Here is a 22,169-nt window from a genome sequence, read left to right on the forward strand (position 1 = left end):
CTGTGGTGTTGGAGAAGACTCTTGAGAGTCCCTTGGACTGCAAGGAGATCCAACCAGTCCATTCTGAAGGAGATCAGCCCTGGGATTTCTTTGGAGGGAATGATGCTGAAGCTGAAACTCCAATACTTTGGCCACCTCATGCGAAGAGTTGACTTATTGGAAAAGACTGATGCTGGGAGGGATTGGGGGCAGGAGGGGGAGGGATTGGGGGCAGGAAGAGAAGGGGATGACAGAGGATGAGATGGCTGGATGGCATCACTGACTTGATGGACGTGGGTCTGGGTGAACTCTGGGAGTTGGTGATGGACAGGGAGGCCTGGTGTGCTGCGATTCATGGGGTCGCAAAGAGTTGGACACGACTGAGCGACTGAACTGAACTGAACTGAATGGTGAAGGATACAAAAGTTACCTACTAGGACAGTCTGGTGTCAATGATTTGTACAAAGGCACTGGTAATTTTCTCACCACTGCTTTTGTGCCTTCAGTACAAATGTCAATCCAGTGAAAAACAATATCTTAATATTACTATGAACACAGTTTTTTTTTTAATTTTCAAAAATTTTAATGGGGTATAATTGATTTAGTGTTTTAATTTCAAGTATACAGTAAAGTGAATCTGTTATGCATGTATCCACTCTTTTTTAGATTCTTTTCCAATATAGACCATTGAGTATGGAGTTCCCTGGGCTATGAAGTAGATACTTAGTTATCTATTTTGTGTTTTGTAATGTGTATATGTCAATACCAATCTTCATACTATCTCCCCCCTGCCCTCACTCCCTGGAAACCATAAGTTTATTTTCTACATCTGTAACTGTTTTGGTTTTATAGATAAGTCCATTCATAGCCTCTTTTTAGATTCCTCATATAAGCAATGTCATATGATATTTGTCTTTGTCTGATTAGCTTCACTCAGTATGATAATCTCTAGGTCCATCCTTATTGCTGCAGATGGCATCAGTTCATTCATTTTGATGGCTGAGTAATATTTCATTGTATATGTGTACCCCATTTTCTTTATCTACTCTGTCGGTGGATATTTAGGTTGCCTCCATGTCTTGGTTATTGTGAACAGAGATGCAATAAACAGTGTGGTGCATGTATTTTTTCCAGTTTTGTTTTTCTCCAGATAATGCCATGGAGTGGGATTGCTGGATCATATAGTAGCTGTATTTTCAGTTTTTTGAGAAACCTCCATGCTATTCTCCATAGTGGCTGAACTAGTCTGCATTTCCACCAGCTGTGTAGGAGTTGTGTTCTCTTTTCTCCATACCCTCTCTGGCATTTATTGTTTGTAGATTTTTTGATGATAGCCATTCTGACTGGTGAGAGGTGATATCTCGTTGTAGTTTTGGTTTGCATTACTCTAATAGTGATATTGAGCATCTTTTTATGTGCTTTTTTACCAGGTGTATGTTTTCTTGGAAAGAGGTCTATTTAGATCTTTCACCCATATTTTGATTGTTTTTTTTTTTTTTTTTTTTGATACTGAGCTGCATGAGCTGCTTGTGTATTTTGAAGATTAATCCCTTGCCAGTTGCTTCATTTGCTAAGTATTTTCTCCCATTCTAAGAGTTTTCTTTTTGTTTACGGATTTTTTTGCTACACAAAATCTTTTACGTTTATTTAGGTCCCTTTTGTTTATTTTTGTTTTTATTTTCATGAATGCAGTTTTGAGCTTATACCCGTAAGTCCAAGAAGGGTCTTGAGGATTTTGGTGTTCATGGAAGGATTGCTACTCTACATCAAGCTGCCCTTCTCTTTAGTAGCTGGATTTTGAAGAAGTTGCCATTTCACTCCATTATAAGACAAATTGCTTAATGTTGCTGACACTGACACTTTTGATGTTTTTGCTGATTATGGCCCATTTTGAACTGTTCTCCTTGCATACTACACTGAGGTCCCACCAGACTTTCCATCCTTTTAACTCACTTTGCTCTCCCTAGTTTCTGGTCTTCACAAACATTGGTCCTTCTGCTGGGAATACCACTTCCTTCTAAATTGTGAGGCTAGCCCTTCCTCAGGTATGAGCTTGAATATAATTTTCTCAAGGACGTGTTCACTGACACCTATAATCAAACTTCTTTCTAAACATCTTTCTTATGGCAGGGCATATACTAGGTATTAGGCATGCATTTGTTCATATTGGGTGTCCATCTTTAATACCTGTCAGAAGAAAAAAAAATGATTCTGATGAAACTTAGAATTTCACTACTTTTATACTTATAGGTAAAGTTAGTCAGGCTCAGGGTCTCTCTCCCCCATTCTTCTCCCTCATGTAGATTGTATCATCTCATATTTATTAAAGATTATGTTATTAATAGGGGTGGGTGTTCTACAGCTTGGTCTGGATCCATCAAGCCAGGTTCTTATCAAGACAAACACTAATACCGTGGTATGCTCTGATATCAGCCTCCATCCATTTTGGCATCTGCAGATGAGGGGGTGCACTTCTAACACAAAACCTGCTAGAAATGGCTACAGTATACAGTCTATCCCATAGCTTCCATATTTGTGAATTTGCCTACTTGTTTTAATTTTTTTTTTTGCACTCCTAAAAATCAATTCATTTATTTTGGCATCTGCAGCTGAGATGGGTGCCCTCCTGCATGAAACCTACTGGGACTGACTGCAATAAATAGTCCTCATTATTGGCAGGTTCCATATTTGTAAATTTTCCTATTTGTTGTAATTTACTAATTGTCAAAAATCAATAGCCAGGGTGCTTTCACAGTATATTGTTGTGACCTACGAAGAGCAGCAAAAGATTTAAGTTGCTTGACGTAGACATTCCCAATCGAGGTTGAACATGGTGATACTCTTTCTTGTTTCACTCTCACACTGTAAGTCCAATCTCCTTTGGAGTCTATTGACTTCTGTGTTTTTCATTTTTTTTTTAGCTTTTTCCTGATGATTTTGGTATTTAAAATGAAATCCAAGCCTAGTTCTATATAGTGTGCCTAAGTACAAGAAGGCTGTGATATGACTTATGGAGAAAATGTGTGTTTGAAAAGCTTTGTTCAGATATGAGGTAAAGTGCTATTGACTGTGAGTTCAAGGTTAACGAATTAACATTACGCATGAAGTAACAGACACACACACAAAACACAAGGTTCTGTATTGATCAGTTGACAAAAATGTTGCGTCAGAAGCTCGTAGTAACCTAACCTTTTATTTCTTCTAGGAGTAGTGATTTAATATTTGCAAATTCTGTGTTTGTGACTACTTTATAGAACTTAAGGGCTTCCCTTATAGATCAATTGGTAAAGAATCCACCTGCAATGCAATAGACCCTGGTTTGATTCCTGGGTTGAGAAGATTCCTTGGAGAAGGAATAGGCTACCCACTCCAGTATTCTTGGTTTCCCTTGTGGCTCAGCTGGTAAGGAATTCACCTGCCATGCAAGAGACCTGGGTTCGATCCCTGAGTTGTTAATTCTGCAATGTGGGAGACCTGGGTTTGATCCCTGGGTTGGGAAGATCCCCTGGAAAAGGGAAAGGCTACCCACTCCAGTATTCTGGTTTGGAGAATTTCGTGGACTGTATAGTCCATGGGATCACAAAGAGTCAGACATAACTGAGTGACTTTCACTTTCACTATAGAACTTAACTATCATGAATAATGAAAATTGACTGTACCAAATTTCTATGACTTTCTCTGGTCACCAAGTGAATAGCATAACTCTGATTTCTGGTTCTAGTGCTACCATATACTCACTGAAAGACCAGGAAACTTTTCAAAGAAACTTTCTTAAGTATGAAATAGAATTCTAGCTATTCTTTCATCCTCTCTGTTGTGGGTTGAATGGTGTTCCTCAGGTGGCTCAGACGGTAAAGGCATCTGCTTGCAATGTGGAAGACCTAGGTTCAATCCCTGGGTAGGGAAGATCCCCTGGAGAAGGAAATGACAACCCACTCCAGTACTCTTGCCTGGAAAATTCCATGGATGGAGGAGCCTTGTAGGCTACAGACCATGGGGTTGCAAAGAGTCGGACATGACTGAGCGACTTCACTTTCTTTCTTTCTAACCCTGGTACCTGTGGAAATATGACTTTATTTGGAAATATCCTTTGCAGATGGAAGGTGAGGTCATACTTGATTAGAGTGCGCCCTCATTCCAATAACGGGTACCCTCATAAGGAGAGAAAGAAACATGGAGACATTGAGACAAAGTGGAGATACAAAGAGAAGTCCCTGTAAAGATGGAGGCAGAGATTAGACTTAATGATTCCACAAGTCAAGTAACACCAGAGATTGCTGGAAACTTTCAGAAGCTAGGGCAGAGTCATGAAACATGTTCTCCCCACAGCCCCCAGAAGATACCCGCCCTGTAGATACCTTGATTTTGGACTTCTGTCTTCCAGGTCTGTGAAGAATTGCATTTCCATTGCTTTAGGCCCCTAGTTTGTGGTTCTTTGTTACAGCAGTCCTGGGACACTAATATACACCCTTTAACACTTTCAAGTAGTATCCTTGATGAGATCCAGCAGAAAATAGCTCCATATAGACCTATGAGAAACGGGCATTTCATCAATCTCACTGTGGTGGTTCAGACGGGCAAGTCCTACACTAATTAACTGGAAATTCTAGCCTCCAGTTTTCAGGTGGTGCAAGTCCTGGAGAAAACACTAGGACACTGCAGACCTGGCTCATGGGAAAGTTTTGTGTGTGGCATTTCACACTCTCAGATCAAATGCTGTTTAACGGAGGAATGATAAATATTAATGTAGCACCTGCTTCAATTACTTTCAACTAGCGGGCGCTGACAGAGTGCAGTGCATGCAACGAGACCCTGTGGAAGTAGCCTCTGACACTCTTGCAGGATTACCTCAGCGATCCTTCCCAAACCACACCCAGTGGCTTTGCTAATTGGCCCTCTGAGGTGGCCTGTTACACACCAGCACAAGGGCCCTTGATAACCAGAGAGCTGGCTGCCAGCACTAGGGCAGCATGGGGGTTCCATCTACTGCCTCATAAATAGGCTGGTGGCAGAGGGCACTGCTGACAGACTCCTGTTTTCCATCTAGATTCCTGGAGATGGGCTAGAGGAAGGTTAGTGGGTTCCTCCAGAAGCAGAACAGCCATGTTTTCTTATCAGGTTTCCCTGAGGGGGAATTTGACTCACTTGGTACCACTTCCAGCTGCTGAGAGACCCTGACCCTCATTAAGCTGGTGGGGGCATTTGAGGGCAAGTACATTTCCCATGTGTTGTGTCATGTACGGGGGAACCAGGGCCTGAGAATCCTGCATACGAATGAACTGAAATCAAGCAGGCTGCAGTTAAGTACCTGTGCCTGTGTCTGGGCTGCCTCTAGCCATGTGAATTATTTAGACAGTGCTGAGTAGCCCTCAGTGACAAGCCTTATCTAGAAACCTGGGAGAAGTGATCATCTGTCCTCCAGCAGCTGCATGGCAAAAACAGCATCTCCAAGTGAAAATTCTAAGCCATAATTTATAGAGGATTCTAGGTGTGCCTGCTGCTACATGCTGCTGCTGCTGCTAAGTCACTTTAGTCGTGTCTGACTCTGTGTGACCCCATAGACGGCAGCCCACCAGGCTCCCCCGTCCCTGGGATTCTCCAGGCAAGAACACTGGAGTGGGTTGCCATTTCCTTCTCCAATGCATGAAAGTGAAAAGTGAAAGTGAAGTCGCTCAGTCATATCCGACTCTTAGCGACCCCCTGGACTACAGCCTACCAGGCTCCTCCATCCATGGGATTTTCCAGGCAAGAGTACTGGAAAGGGGTGCCATTGCCTTCTCTGCAGCTGCTACATAGAGTATTTTAATTCATTAAATGCTAGCAACCCTAAGATGGAACAACTATTATTATCCTCATTGTACATATTGAGACTCCTAAATATAGTAGTTACTGAGTGTAAATTTTCCAGGAGGAAGCTAGTAAGTGTTGGAGCCTGCTTACAAACATAGGTCTGCTTGGCTCCAATTCTAATTCTACCACTTCCCAAATGAACAACACCTGAGAAGAGCTTGAAATACATATATGTGTGAATCTTGAATTCAATAATACATATATGTGAATTCAATACACACTTTCATATGTAATATGTGCTGTGTTCAGTCACTCACTTGTTTCCAACTCTTTGTGACCCCATGGTCTGTAACCTTCAGGGCACCTCTGTCCGTGGATTATCCAGGCAAGAATACTGGAGTGGGTTGCCATTTCCTACTTCAGGGCATCTTCCCGACCCAGGGATCAAACCCAGGTATCTTGCATCTCCTGCATTGGCAGGCAGATTCTTTACCACTATGCCATGTGGGGAGTTAAAAAATACATGTGTGTGGATTCAAGTACATACTTACATATGTTTTACATGTATATATATATTACAGTCAGAGCTTGAAATGCATATATATGTATTGTGTGGGTGCATTTGGACTTGGGTTAGAATATAGCCTATGCATGTTGTAGTACTAATATCTCACATGGATACAATGCTAGATAGTAAGAAAAACCCGTAAGAGCAGACAGTTTCTGTTTTTCCTAGCGATGTATACTTAGGCAGTAGTGCAGTATGTAGCATGAATGTATATTCAGTAAATATTTGTTGATGGAACAAATAAGAATGAATGAGTGGATGAAATTATTTTTTTACTGAAAAGTTCTGCATTCATTATAACCTTTTTAGTCTCAGGCAGTAGGCACAGCAAAAACTCTCTTAATTCTCCCCTTACAGCATGGAACTGGAACTTGGATTTTCTGATGTCTGGTTTTTGTTCTCTCCACTTCATTTTCCTGGTACAACAAAGTAAGCTAGGGATCTGTCCACCTTAGGTGTTCCACTGTTACTCTTTACGTCCTTGTTTATATAGGCATAAGTTGAGACACTGGACAAATGTTGCTGAATGCCAAAGGACAGGAAAATTTCCAAAGTTTCTACTTACATCCTTCAACTAAACTGTAAGCTGGCTGAAATCTTTTCTTAACTTGGTGGAGGATAGCTGTTTCTATCTGAACATTTAAGCTTTGAGCTGAGAACCCAGCACCACAAGTACCATTTTATTTCTGGAACTAGAAATCCTGAGGTGAATCCTAAAATATGATCTAGAAATGTTTATTTTATTCTGTCCTTGGTGATGCAGAAACTGTTCTATGGTTTGATGCTTTCAAATGACTCAAGCATTCTAAGGAATAAATTCTTGTTCAGTATTTTGGGAAATGGATAACAGGTATAGATATAAACATATCTATAGCTCTAGATATAAATATAGGTTGATAATTGACTCTTATTTCACATTTTCCACAGGCAGGATGGGCCATTCTCAGCCTGTCTTATAAGGAGCATCTCCTGTAGCCACATGTAAAAAAAGGCCAAGGCAATGAGATACCAAGAAGTCAAACATGGCCTTTGTTTATCTGCCAAACATTGTAATGAAGAGCACAGAAATTGAAAAGACCCATCAGGAACCACAAAGATTAGTTTGGCTCTATTACCACCTAAAAACCTTCTGGGGAAGGAGAGAACTTAATTAACTGATTTCTTCATTTTCTGGAATAGAGTTATATCTTGTGAAAGATGCTGTTTGGAACCATTACAGATTTGTGAACTCACCCTCTTGGCATGGACTCCTTAGGATTCTGTGGTGGTTTGGTCCCTAAGTCATGTCTCACTCTTGTGACTCATGGACTATAGCCCACCAAGTCTCCTTTGTCCATGGGATTTCCCAGGCAAGAATACTGGAGTGGGTTGCCATTTCCTCCTCCAGGGGATCTTCCTGACCCAGGGATTGAACCCATGTCTCTTATGTTTCAGGCTAATTCTTCACCATCTTATCCACCAGGGAAGTCCTAAGGTTCTAGCTAGTCCTTTTACTTATGCATCTGATCCTCCGGACTCTTTTCATATTCCCTCTAGCTTCTGTCCCAAAGCATCACCAAACTCCTGTTTCCCTTAATGGTAGTAACATTTCCTTTGTGTTAATTATATAAATTTGGAGCTTTTCAATCATTATATTAGTAGTCCATTCATCTTCCACTTTATCCATAGTGTCTGATCAGCTACCAAGTTGATGGATTTGGCTTTGTATTTTCTCTTGATTCTCTTCTTTTCATTCTAACTCCATCTCTACTCTTACGTTGTCTTAGAATGTTCTTACTTCCCATCCATAGCCATTGAAATTAAAGACATCTTTTCAGAAAAATCTGAGAAGCCTTCATGTTTATTAATCTTTTCTGAAAGTGTATCTTGCCCAGTAAATTTGATAGTGCCTTATCCTGAAATTCTATAGCACATATATTTCTCATTGCACATGTATTCTCCAGTATACCACAGTTGTCTGTATCCTGTGTCATTCTTCTCATTGAAATATAAGAAATGTCAGGCTCAGTTCTATCCCTTGAGGACGGGCAGTAAACCGCACCTATTAGCTTTGCACCTAATACAGTCTAATAGAGAAAGTTGAGTGTTCTGAGTCCGACTGCCTAGATTTGAAACCCAGCTTAGACACTTTGAACCTCAGTTGTTTTATCTAACAAAGAATAATAACTATCTTTGAGGTGTGTATTTTGATACAAAACTTGTATTCATGTTGCCTAGAACACAGTAAATGTTTAGTTATGTAATTCATTCAACTGATATTTACTGAGCAAGTACTCTGTGTCAGATATCGTTTTGGGCTTTTAGAATCCGTAATGGTAAACAACACAGACGAGTGCCTTGCTTCTGTATGGTGTAGATTCTAGTGAGAAGAGGCAGAGAGGGATGATGTTAATCTGTTGTAAAATAGTATGGCTGTACCAGTTGTTTTCTGATTTGTAGCTTCTCATGCCATATTTGTTTTCAAAGATCATGAGTGTGATCCTGGACACAGATACTAAAGATATTGAAATGGAATGTTTGGATGAAGCACCATGACAGTAAATGCCATATTCCAAAGTGAAATGCAAATCATAAATATACATACGCACGCACACGCACACACATATTTCAAAATTGATGTTGGAATCCACATCCATATCTATTAAAATCCTCACCTGCAATGAGCATAACTAAAATTAACAGTTGAAGTTATGAGGATTTTTGTCAAGAGCACTTGGGCTTCACTGAGTGTATCTCATTTCCTAGGGATGGAAAGGACAGGCTTACTTCCCTCTTCATCCTGAGAGAGAGATACTTTAAGGAAACCAGTCAGAGTTTAATATGATATTTCTTTAGTTTGGAAAGCACAGCATACTTGAGTCTGATTCTTTCTAGAAAATTGAACAAGTGAAAAGTTGGCTGAGTGGCCTGTAGTCCTTGAATTTATTGAGTAACATAGTATTTAAACATGTTTCATAGATAAAATGTGCATGAAAACACAGGGCAGGGGCCCTGGATTTAACTTCTGTCACGAGGGGATGCAGGGAACATTGAAAAGACCTCAGAAGAAAGAACTTGACGTACCAATGGATGCTTATGTTCAAAGAAGGAGTAAATGGCCAGCTGCAATAGAGATGAAGTCATGCTCCTCAGTAATCAAGATTGACTGGGCAGTTAGGTCCTTATGAGCGTATCCATTTATACTTACATACATAAACAAGATATCTTGAGAGAGTGGTAACAGCCATGGAGAAAATAAATTAGGATAATTTAATGGAGATTGACTAGGGTGAGGCAGACATAACTTGAGAGTGGATATCCAGGAATGATCTCTCAGAACGGCAATACTAGTCCGGCAGGCTTCTGCGTATCAAGAAGAAGGTTATTCAGGTAAGGCAAGAGCTAGCTCCAGGGCCACTGGGTGGGAATGAGGTTGATATATTTTAGGAATTCAAACATAAACAGTGTGCAAGTGACCAGTCAGTGGGAATGATGAACAGAGAGGACTGTAGAGGCAGTTCAAACAGAGCCTTGCAGGGCATGGGGAGGAGTTTGGGTTTAATTTAGTAGAAAAGGAAGCTACTAGAGAGTTTTAAGCAGAAAGTAACATGAAATGATGTACTTCTGAGTGAGGTAACAGAAAACTGTGCCAAGTACAGGATAATGCAATGATTAGATATCGCCTGGAGAAGATGTGACTTGAGCTAGATCCATTTGGGTTCAATTTGGAGAAGCTAGGAAAAAATGGCAGAAGGTGAGTGGAAGAGCATATATAGGTACAGGGCAGGGAATTACATGACCCAAGGCATAGACAAAACCCAGGGATTGCAATTTTAAGCTATAAATTGATTGCTGGGATGGATTAATCCTTAAGGAAATAACTAGATATCAGGGCCAGCCAAACCAAGCTGAGTGTCCAGTTGTGGTATCTGTCTAAAAGGGACCAAATGAGGTAGATTCCAGGAGTGAGGGAGCGTGACAAATTAGGAAGGCTGCCCAAAGGTGCTGGGCCGTAGGGTCTGAAAAGAGGGTTTCACTAGCTGAGACATGGTAATAGGTTCTATATTGCCCCTGGCCACAGACAGAGGGGACATTCTTAAGGGCGAATGACAACCATCCTTGCCTAACTGTGGTCAATTGTCCTCATTTTTCTCTTAGCAATCCCTGGTTTCAAGCTCCTAACATCTAAATGAATCTCTATACAGTAACTTCATCGCATTTGTCTGAGTTTGTTTTTCCATTTTGTGCTATTATTTTTCTGGCATCTGGATCCACAATCAGAAATTCAGCTTGCTGCTGCTGCTGCTGCTAAGTCGCTTCAGTCATGTCCGACTCTGTGCGACCCCGTAGACGGCAGCCCACCAGGCTCCCCCGTCCCTGGGATTCTCCAGGCAAGAACATTGGAGTGGGTTGCCATTTCCTCCTCCAATGCATGAAAATGAAAAGTGAAAGTGAAGTCACTCAGTCGTGTCCGATTCTTAGCGACCCCATGGACTGCAGCCTACCAGGCTCCTCCGTCCATGGGATTTTCCAGGCAAGAGTACTGGAGTGGGGTGCCATTGCCTTCTCCCGAAATTCAGCTTAGGAAAGCCAAATACTTTTCCTGGTTTTACTCAATAATGTAGCCCCAGCATAATGCCAAACATATAATGGTTCTTCACATACTTGCTGAATGAGTAAATGCTGCCTCACCTCTTAACCATTTCATGAGTTTGTGTCTTGTCTCTCCCCACTCCAAATAGACTAGTACCTTTCTAGATTGTGAATATACTTTAATGAATTTCTTTCTGATATATACAAGAAGATAACATATTAAAAAGCAGAAACATTACTTTGCTGACAGAGGTCAGTCTAGTCAAAGTTATGGTTTTTCCAGTAGTCATGTATGGATATGAGAGTTAGACCATAAATAAGACTGAGTGCCAAAGAATTGGTGCTTTTGAACTGTGGTGCTGGAGAAGACTCTTGAGATTCCCTTGGACTGCAAGATCAAGCTAGTCAATCCTAAAGGAAATTAATCCTACATTTGAATCAGTTCTAATGAGGTGGATGAAACTGGAGCCTATTATACAGAGTGAAGTAAGCCAGAAAGAAAAACACCAATACAGTATACTAACGCATATATATGGAATTTAGAAAGATGGTATTAATAACCCTGGTTATGAGACAGCAAAAGAGACACTGATGTATAGATCAGTCTTATGGACTCTGTGGGAGAGGGAGAGGGTGGGGAGATTTGGGAGAATGGCATTGAAACATGTATAATATCATGTATGAAACGAGTCGCCAGTCCAGGTTTGATGCAGGATACTGGATGCTTGGGGCTGGTGAACTGGGACGACCCAGAGGGAGGGTATGGGGAGGGAGGAGGGAGGAGGGTTCAGGATGGGGAACACAGGTATACCTGTGGTGGATTCATTTCGATATTTGGCAAAACTAATACAATATTGTAAAGTTTAAAAATAAAATAAAATTAAAAAAAAAAAAGAATCATTGGAAGGACTGATGCTGAGGCTAAAGTTCCAATACTTTGGTCACCTGATGCAAAAAACTGACTCATTGGAAAAGACCCTGATGCTGCTTAAGTGTCTAAATTTTCTTTTTTTCCCCTTGAATTTCTTTAGCGCTTTTATGTAGATGACCATCTGGCACAACTTAAGAACTCTAAGGAGATTCTAATCTTTTAATAATCACCAGAGACAGTCTCTGTAAACATTTAATTCCAGTACTTCTATACTGATCAATCTGGTTTCTGACACAGGCAAACAGCCAACATCTCTGTGTGCATAGATAGGTGGGAACGATTGAGGCAGGAGGAGAAGGGGACGACAGGATGAGATGGTTGGATGGCATCACCGACTCAATGGACATGGGTTTGAGCAAGCTCTGGAAGTTGGTGATGGATAGGGAAACCTGGCATGCTGCAGTCCATGGGGTTGCAAGGAATCAGACATGACTGAGTGGCTGAACTGACTGATATACAAGATTTGATTGGCTCCTTTATGTATTACCCACTGTGAAAGATGCTTAATAAAGTGACGAGCAGGGCAAACCTGCCAGGTATTTCCTGCAGAAGTTAACTTTCAGTGAAGAATCTTAAATAATTATGCACAAGGATATTATATTACCATTAACATATATGATAAAGAGGAAAAATATAGGTTGCTATGAATAGCTCTGAAGTCCATTCTCTACCCTCAGAGAAGAAAAGTGTTATCATCTTAGAGGAAAACAGCAACCATGATTTTAGTTTTGATCCATAAATCTGTGTGGTACCTAGAAAAGGCCCATGCATAGTAGTTGTATGCCTGCCAGAGTAAAGAATCAAAGCTGACATACTGACAGTACACACTAACCATGCCAATCAGTGTGTCCTGTCAACACAGCACCGAAACCATGCAGTTCTTATTCTTTTTGTCCCATGGGTGTGGTGGTCAGGGAATTACTGGAGAGACTCTCCATAGGGTAAGATATTAGACATTTCTTTTCCATCTATCTGTGCACACAGAGATGTTGGCTGTTTGCCTGTGTCAGAAATCAGATTGATCAGTATAGAAGTACTGGAATTAAATGTTTACAGAGACTGTCTCTGGTGATTATTAAAAGATTAGAATCTCCTTAGAGTTCTTAAGTTGTGCCAGATGGTCATCTACGTAAAAGCACTAAAGAAATTCAAGGGGAAAAAAAGAAAATTTAGATACTTAAGCACATCATGGTAGGGAAATGGAAAAAGCAGTCTGAGGATGCCAGAAATTGGTGAGTCCAGAGGAAAATTATTTTCTTGCTTATCTGCCCATGAAAACATATATATATATATATTTAAAGACTTTTCAGTGTGGACCATTTTTAAAGTCTTTATTGAATGTGTTAAAATATTGCTTCTATTGTTTTTATTCTGTTATTTTTTGGCTGTGAGGCATGTGTGGGGGGTTCTTGGCTCCCCACCTGGGGATTGAACCTGTATCCTCTGTAGTGGAAGAGGAAGTCTTAACCACTGAACCACTAGGGAAGTCTGCCAAACTCTGTATTCTTTATGGATACAAGTTGCCTCTTTGCTTGCACTTGCTGTTCATTCTTCCTTGAACCATTTGCTCTGACTCTTCTAGTTATCAAGTTTGTATCTTTTGGATCCCAGCCCAAAGAACTTGCTTGATGACTCTTTATATTATTGAACCCTAATCATGTACTTTCCCATTGGCCTGTTATATCCTTTATAACATCAAAATGTGCATTTATTGTTGATTTATATACTTTTAAAAAACTTGGGTTTCTTGAGGGCAGGGTTGAAGGCAAGAGAAGTAGGAAACAGAGGATGAGACAGTTGGATGGCATCACTGACTCAGTGGTCATGTTTGAGCAAACTCCAAGAGACAGTGAAGGGCAGGGAAGCATGGTGTGCTGCAGTCCATGGGGTCGCAAGAGTCAGACACGACTTAGCAACTGGACAACAACAGCAATCTGTTCTGTGCTGTTTGCTAAACTGAAAAGTGATAGGGTCGGTCAAGAGCACTACATAAATATGAGGAAAGGAATGATTGTTGATTATGGTTGCAAATAAAAATATGTCATTTTAGATTGGTGGAAATAACTGGAATTTTTCAGACTCTTTAGCTCTTTTCCTTACCTAGTCTCTTATTTAACTACTTGTGATAGAAGGCTTTTTTTGGCGTGTGTAGACTCAGTGTACTTTTCTTTTTTACCCTTGCTCTTTGTTGAGGTATACTTGACTTATAAAACTTGTATGTATTTGAAGTATACAACATGTTGCCTTGATATATGTGTACATTGTGAAATGATTACACCAGTCAAGCTAATTAACACTCCCATCTCCTCACATAGTTATAATTGTGTGTGTGTGTGATGAGAACACTTAAGATCAACTCTCTTAGCAAATGTCAAGTATACAGTACAGTATTATTAAATACACTTTGTATACAATACAATATTATTAAATATTTACCGTGCTATACATTACATCTCTGGAATTTATTCATCCTGAATAACTAAAGTATTTTTTTTCCTGTTTGAAGTCCTCCAGTGCTTACACTGAAGCTCACTAGCTATTCTTCAGCCCTCTACTAGTAAGAATGGTGTAATATAGAAATTTCACTTTACTGGCTTGGCTCTCTTTAAACAGTCCATCTCCCCACCCCTCTCTTGTGATGAGATAGAAAGAACGCTAGACTGTGTTTCAGGGAGAAAAAAAAAAAGGTGTTTATTTGCAATTCAAAGTTTGGTCATAAATCCCCTCTTCCCAGATTGGTCGCTTGTGAAATGAGAGAAGTGAGAGAGTTGGACTAGATGAAACATAAAGTGTATTTTAAGTCTAAGATATTATGATTTGTAGATATTATGTTTAAGTCTTTTATCCCTGCTTTCAAATGATCTTTTTAAAGTTCAGAATTGGACAACAGATGCTGAAGAAGGTCTTGGCCTAAGCTCACATTGAGTGGGAGGTACTGTCAGTGTTGATAAAGGTCTTGGTCTTGCAACCTGGTTGTAAGAGGAGCCCCAAATTCTCTCCATCATATGGGAACCTGAATTATTAAAATTTGTTCATTTCCACTGAGATGCTTCTGGAAACCCAGACATAGTTTTAAGAATTTTTAGAAGAAGCCATGAATTTGACCAAAGAGAAAATGCCAAGGAATGACTTTTTCAGAAAAAGATAACTTTCAAAACAGGCATAAATGAAGAACTTCTGTGGTTTTTATCAGAACCAACTTCTACTGAAATATTTCTCCTTTAAAAAAAAAAATTGCCATTGGTTTACGTGGAAGAGAGAAGCAGGAGGGACACCAGTGAAGACAGAGGGTCTAGTAGTGAGAACTTGAAGTCTGGACTTAGATTAGTATTTAGATCGGTTCATCTGTAACCTTGGACACGTTGTTTAACCTCCGTGAGTTCCATGTTCCTCATCTGATGAAATGTGGAGAACAACAGTACTGTGTCATGGCTCTACTTGTCTTTTAGAGATGAGGTAGTATGTGAAAACCTTGCCTGGTTCATTATCAAGTGTTCCATAAATATTTGCCATTACTTTATTACTGTAATACCTATGCTGTGCTGTGTGCTATACTTAGCTGCTCAGTCATGTCCGACTTGTTGCAACCCCATGGACTGTAGCCCACCAAGCTCCTCTGCTGCTGCTAAGTCGCTTCAGTCATGTCCGACTCTGTGCGACCCCACAGACAGCAGCCCACCAGGCTCCCCCGTCCCTGGGATTCTCCAGGCAAGAACACTGGAGTGGGTTGCCATTTCCTTCTCCAATGCATGAAAGTGAAAAGTGAAAGTGAAGTTGCTCAGTCGTGTCCGACTCTTCGAGACCCCATGGACTGCAGCCCACCAGACTCCTCCGTCCATGGGATTTTCCAGGCAAGAGCACTGGAGTGGGTTGCCATTGCCTTCTCCCCCAGGCTCCTCTAGTATTCAACAAATAGTTGTAAGCACCATAAGCACCTTCCCACCTTCACACACATATTGCTTGTCTAAACTATTAATATAAGCACTTTAAGAGCAAGGTATACTTGGCAATGCTAAGTATATAAGGTACATCAGCTACCTCTAACATGTTATGAATGATTTAAAAACATACTTTAAAAAACTGGGAATAGAACTGGTGGTGGAGGAGAAAAAACTTGTTATTTGTGGGATTCCCTCACCCAATTGATTTCCTCAAAATGTCCTCTTCACTTCCTGGATCAGAATGTATTTATTTATTGTATTCAACTCATGCCGAATAAAATGTGGACTTGTATTTTTTTTTTTAACCAAGTTCACTGAAGGATACAATGCCCTCAAAGTACAGTGGCTCAGAGCACAGGCTTCAAATCAGGCAAACCTCACCTACAATTCTGGCTCCCTGATCTCTTAGCTACATGATCATAGGAAAATTATTTATTAACTTTGAGCCTCAATTTTCTTGTGTATAAAATTTAAAACCTTCCTTTTATGTTTTTATGAATGCAATTCATATAATGAGCACAATAATTCTTGTAAAACAGAGTTCCTAACACATAAGAACTAATAAATGGTTATCATTAGTAAATTATACTATAGTGGACAATATTAAGACACCCCGGTTTTGATCATCTTATACATAAAATTATTGGCATTTCTATCCCCTTACTGAGTTAGTCTGAGCTCATAGGCCAGTCAGTAACAATAACAACACCACCTTCAAATATCATTGGTTTAATATTACAAAATACTATTTCTTATTGATCCAAAATCTCTGTGGTTCGAAAGAACTCCTCAAGTCAGCTGTCTTCTGTACAGTCACTCAGAAATACAAGAATTGTGTTGTATGTCTCAAGCAACTCAACATAGGAGGTATCTGTGGGTCCAGAGTGTGAAGTAAGTATCAGAGAGATCTAGTCCCATCTTCTACAGCCTTCTCCCTGTATACACTTAGGTGTACATATTAGGTGTACGGCTCATGGAAAAATTAGAGAAAAATGCTGGTTCATAGAGACAAAGAGAAACTAAAAGGAATTGAAGGGCCATTCGAAGGGATATTTTGTCTTTCTTGCTAGTGTCAGTTCATTTTTTCGTAGTTGTCCAGAGGGCTTGGCTGAGAAATCTAATCTTACTTATTAGAAAAATTGTTCTCATCACTTTTAATGGTAGGAGAGGGACATACATACTACTTTATTTCCATTTCTGGCTTGAATCTACCCTTATGCAAGTATTATTTTGAACTATATTTAATAAAAAGTGGCAAAGATACCTGAAACAGTAAAACAAGAAATAAAAAATAACAAATTTCAACCTTTACCCAATGCTGTTTCATGTTTCCACTCCCTACTAATTTTTCCTATTAAATTTTGAAACATATTTCAGATGTGGTATCATTTTACTACTAAATATTTCAGGACACATTTCTAACTGAGAAAATTATGCTAATATCACCACCATGCCATTGTTACATGGAAGGATAACAATAATTTACTAGGGTCATCTAATTCCCCGTCCATATTCAAATTTCTCTCTCAAAAATATTATTTTAGTGTTACTTTTAAAAATCAAACTATAGACCAGGACCAGTTATAACATTTGATTGTTATGTGTCCTTAGTCTCTTTTATCCTATAAGCCCTCATTCTATTTTTATGCCATTGATTTGTTGGAAAAGTTAGATCACATTTTGTAGAATGTTGCACATTATGAATTTACCAGTTCCCTCATGGTTTGGCTTATCTTATTTTTCTTCTTATAAACTTGTAGGTGGATAGAAAAATTTTATTAGATTCAGTGTCTATTCATTTGGTGTGTGTCTCTTATTTTTATGTATTTTGGTTTCAGTTTTATATTTAAGGCATTTCTTTTGAAAGTTTTTATAGTGACTCTTGCTTTGAATAATGGTGTAGACTTCAGTAGACTAAGTTCTATTATTAACAATTATAAATGTCATACTATATGTCTATCATATATTTATATTAGTTATTTGAAAGCATAGAAAAATGACCGAACATAGGCAGAAACTTGAGGGAATAAAATGTTCAAAACAAAGAAAATATGCTAGTTTCAATCCATTTGTTTAAACCCAGTAATTTAAATTGTTTTACCCTAGTGGCAGAATGGCTAGAAATTGAAACAGGAATCCAGTGAAAGAGGAAAGTCACAGAGGGTGGAAGCTTCCAAATCTGCATATGTTTTCCCCTCAATTTTAATATATTCCTAATGTGTACGTGCATGGGATGAGGCTCCCAGAAATTTAAAACATGAAAGGCTACAAGAACTAAAAATTAAACAGCTTTCTAGTGTTGGAAAGAGTTGGGGGTTCACTCCTTTTTCAAGTTGAATAGATCAATAAACACTTGCAGCTTTTGAGTAAAATCCCCAAAGGGTCATACTTTAGGAATAAGAACAACACAACAGAACTAAGGTCTATGCCCCAGGATTAAGGGAAAATCCAAAATAGACCTTCACTAATAAAGCCTGAAGAAGAAGGAGAAGGCAATGGCACCCCACTCCAGTACTCTTGCCTGGAAAATTCCATGGACGGAATAGCCTGGTGGGCTGCAGTCTATGGGGTCGCTCAGAGTTGGACACCACTGAGCTACTTCACTTTCACTTTTCACTTTCATGCACTGGAGGAGGAAATGGCAACCCACTCCAGTGTTCTTGCCTGGAGAATCCCAGGGATGGGGGAGCCTGGTGGGCTGCCGTCTCAGAGGTCGCACAGAGTTGGACATGACTGAAGCGACTTAGCAGTAGCAGCAATAAAGCCTAAGCTATTTTGGATAAAGGTGTTTCATCATCTAATTATCTGTTATAACAAAACTTCACTCTTCAGATGGACACAAATAATCCAAAAGATCTACAATGTATCATTTATAATATGTATCATATATGTCTAGTATACAATCAAAAACTAGCAGACACCATAAAAGTCAACAAAATATAAGGAGAAACAGTCAATAGAAGCAACACACAGATTGCCTACTAATTCCAGTATCTGGGCTAAGATTTAAAATAGCAAAAATAAAAAAAAGCAGGAGGACTTCCCTGGTGGTCCGTTGGTTTGCAGTCAGCCTGCCAATGCAGGGGACATTGGTTTCATCCCTGATCTGGGAGGATCCCACATGCCAGGGGGCAGCTGGGCCCATGTGCCACAGCTACTGAAGCGTGTGTGCTCTAGAGCCCATGCTTCACAATAATAGAAGCCACCACAATGAGAAGCTCGTGAACTGTAAGTAAAGAGTACCCCCCCACTTGCTGCAACTAGAGAAAGCCCACACACAGCAACGAAGACCCAGCACAGCCCCCCCAAAAGTCATGAAGGTGAAAATGAATCAAGATATGTAGATAAATCGGGATTTTCTTTATCATTTATGATGTCTTTTATATCGTAATCTATCTAGGGATGTGGGACATGATTCTTATTTAAATTTTTACTTTTAAAAATGCTACTAATTTTGGAAAATGGGGGCAGAATGCATAAAGTCAAATGAATGGCAGTGAATTTCCAACTTAGATGCCTGAAATTTATGTTAGTTCATCTTTTTTAATTCACTTAAAATAGTTGAGAGGTACTGTGTGTGTCTACAGCATGCACATATGCTAAGTCACTCCAGTTGTGTCCAACTCTTCACTTCCCTATGGAGTGTATCCTGCCAGGCTCCTCTGTCCATGGGATTCTCCAGGCAAGAATGCTAGAATGGGTGGCTATGCCCTCCTTCAGGGGATCTTCCTGACCCAGGAAGCGAACCTGAGTCTCATAGGTTTCCTGAATTGGCAGGCAGGTTTTCACCAATTCTGCCACCTGGGGATTTATGTAAATAATCAGTTGGAGGGAGCTGAGGTGGGCTGTGTACAACACTCAGCTAAGTCCTGGAGATACAGCAATGGGTGATACAGGCACTCCCTATGTTCATGAAGTCACAGTCCATACATAGGCTCCCACAGGGACAGCTTACTGAAGAAACTTCAGAAGAGCATTTAAGGAAAATTTATCCAGTTCTTGCAATCAAGGGGCCTTTCCCTAAAGACCTCATGGAGATAGGAGGAGATTCTGGTTATCAGCATATAAAAAATAGTAATATCAAATGTGCCTTATGAGAGTTAATCTAATAATCCTTTCAAAAATATGTTAGAACATGATGAATTTGGTACTTGAAATCTTGTAAAAAGACTACAGTGGTAAATGATTAGGAGTGAAAAAATTATAGAGTGAATGTCTCAGAAAACAGCTGTAAAAGAACATTGTTCACAACAGAGTAATCTCCTGGGATGACAGATGGGCACTTAGCTTCCTGGGATATTCAGAGGGTCATATTCAAAAACACAGAAAAAAAAATTGTAGGGAGTCAATCATTGTTCTATTGCAAATGAATGAAATTCACTATTTCATCTGATTCCAATTTCTGTTCTAAATGACAAATTTAGTCTAGCTTTTTAAAATATGTCTCTCCCCAGTTCCCTGTATAAAAAAATTCTATGAATTTTTATAATTGTTACCTTATGATTTACAGAGCAGAAGAGAATGTATTTAGAGGGAAATTATGACCAGTGACTGATAGGAATAAAAGTCTGACTGTGCTTTGTTCAATATGTGTGTGTCTGTGTATCATACACTGAAATTAAAATGGTGCCTGCTGTTGAGAGGGAATAAATTCTAAATATAGCTGAAAATGTAAAAATACTTATATAAACTGTGTTTATTTGAGAAAATTATAGTATTCAGAAAGAGAGTTATAGCCAAATGCATTATCTGACACTGTACTACACTGGAATAGACAGTTAGAATCAACCACAGAATCTTAGTGGTCAAACATAATAAAGCTTGTTTCTCTCTCATGCCAAGTGCACTTTGTCTGACTCTGTAGGACAATTTTCCTCTGTGAGGTGACTTTGAAATCCACACCATTTGTGTTGCCTCTGTTGTTGTTCTATCTCTAAGTCATGTCTGAGTCTCTGTGACTCCATGGACTGCAACATGCCAGGCTCCTCTGCCCTCCACTATCTCTTGAAGTTTTCTCGAATTCATGTCCATGAGTAACAGGGTTGCCTCTGTAACAACACAAATTTCTTCAAGCTTGGATGATATGAGAATAGAATATCTGTTGCCCTGTGAGTGAAATGTTTTGGCCAAGAAGGAGTGTCAGTTCTGCTCATAAAGACATTGTCCAGATCTTGATCAGATCAGTCACCTGGCCCTTCCTTCTAAGGGTAGCAATTAAGCGATCAGAGAGAGGAGAATGGTGTGTTAGTGAGTTCTAGAAACCCAAACCATGCATGATGGTCTTCCCCTAATAGAATGTATAAATTCCATGAATGTAAGAATGGTTTCCTATTTAGTTCACTGCTGCTGTATCCTCAAAGCTTATAATAATTCCTGGCATGTAACACATGCTCAGTGTTAATTGAATGAAAGCAGGAAAAAAGTCACTTGGAGGTTATTTACTCCATAGCAGATTTTGAGTATTACAGGCACTTAAACTTCTTGGATGTGCCTCAATAAATAAATTGTACAATAACAATGCTGAATAGTGAGAAAGTTGGATTGGCTAGATCACAGGCTCTGATTAATCACTATGATGGCCAGTGTCTAGGTTGCATTCAGGTACAAAGTGACAGACTAACCAAGCAAAACAGACTTAAACAATGGGTATTTGATATTCTCTTATGTAGTAAACATTCTGCAGAACAATGATTGTGGAGAGCTCATCGAAGATCCAGCATCATCTTTCTATTGCATCATCCCTCATGTGCTGGTGAGGATGACAGGACAGTCACCATCATATCCTTATCCAGCAATATTAAAGAAAGAATGAGGTGGGCTAGAAAATTGTCTTCAACAAACTTTTTGGCTAACCCAATACATCCCTCTTTTTATCAGAGTGGAAATCACTTTTCAGAACCTCCCCTGAAAGATTTTATTGCGTATCTCAATGGCTACCCCTACATTCAAGAAGCAACAGTTAGAACTGGACATGGAAAAACAGACTGGTTCCAAATAGGGAAAGGAGTATGTTAAGGCTGTATATTGTCACCCTGCTTATTTAACTTATATGCAGAATACATCATAAGAAATGTTGGGCTGGATGAAGCACAAGCTGGATTCAAGATTGCTGGGAGAAATATTAATAACTTCAGATATGCAGATACCACCCTTTCACAGAAAGCGAAGAACTAAAGAGGCTCTTGATGAAAGTGAAAGAGGAGAGTGAAAAAGTTGGCTTAAAGCTCAACATTCAGAAAATGAAGATCATGGCATCTGGTCCCATCACTTCATGGGAAATAGATGGGGAAACAGTGGAAACAGTGACAGACTTTATTTTTTGGGCTCCAAAATCACTGCTGATGGTGACTGCAGCCATGAAATTAAGAGACACTTGGTCCTTGGAACA

At 39.6% G+C, this 22,169-nt stretch overlaps 1 long non-coding RNA gene across 39 annotated transcripts in view; it reads left to right on the forward strand.

The window, feature by feature from the left end:
• Positions 1-22,169, forward strand: part of LOC147369591 (uncharacterized) — a 676,540-nt gene that overhangs the window by 76,159 nt on the left and 578,212 nt on the right. Inside the window, exon 4 of one of the 39 annotated variants that reach the window (XR_015168532.1) lies at positions 14,713-14,995. The exons of 36 other annotated variants lie outside the window; for them this stretch is intronic. This is a non-coding gene — a long non-coding RNA (uncharacterized LOC147369591). Of the gene's footprint in view, positions 1-7,264; positions 7,674-14,712; positions 14,996-22,169 lie in introns of those variants that run through there. 2 more of the 39 variants (XR_015168551.1, XR_015168536.1) reach the window with 2 other exon arrangements.

This window comes from Bos grunniens, chromosome 7 (genome assembly GCF_055505025.1).
Source record: "Bos grunniens cultivar Pamir isolate PY7600 chromosome 7, Bosgru_T2T1.0, whole genome shotgun sequence".
Classification (NCBI taxonomy): Eukaryota; Metazoa; Chordata; class Mammalia; order Artiodactyla; family Bovidae; genus Bos; species Bos grunniens.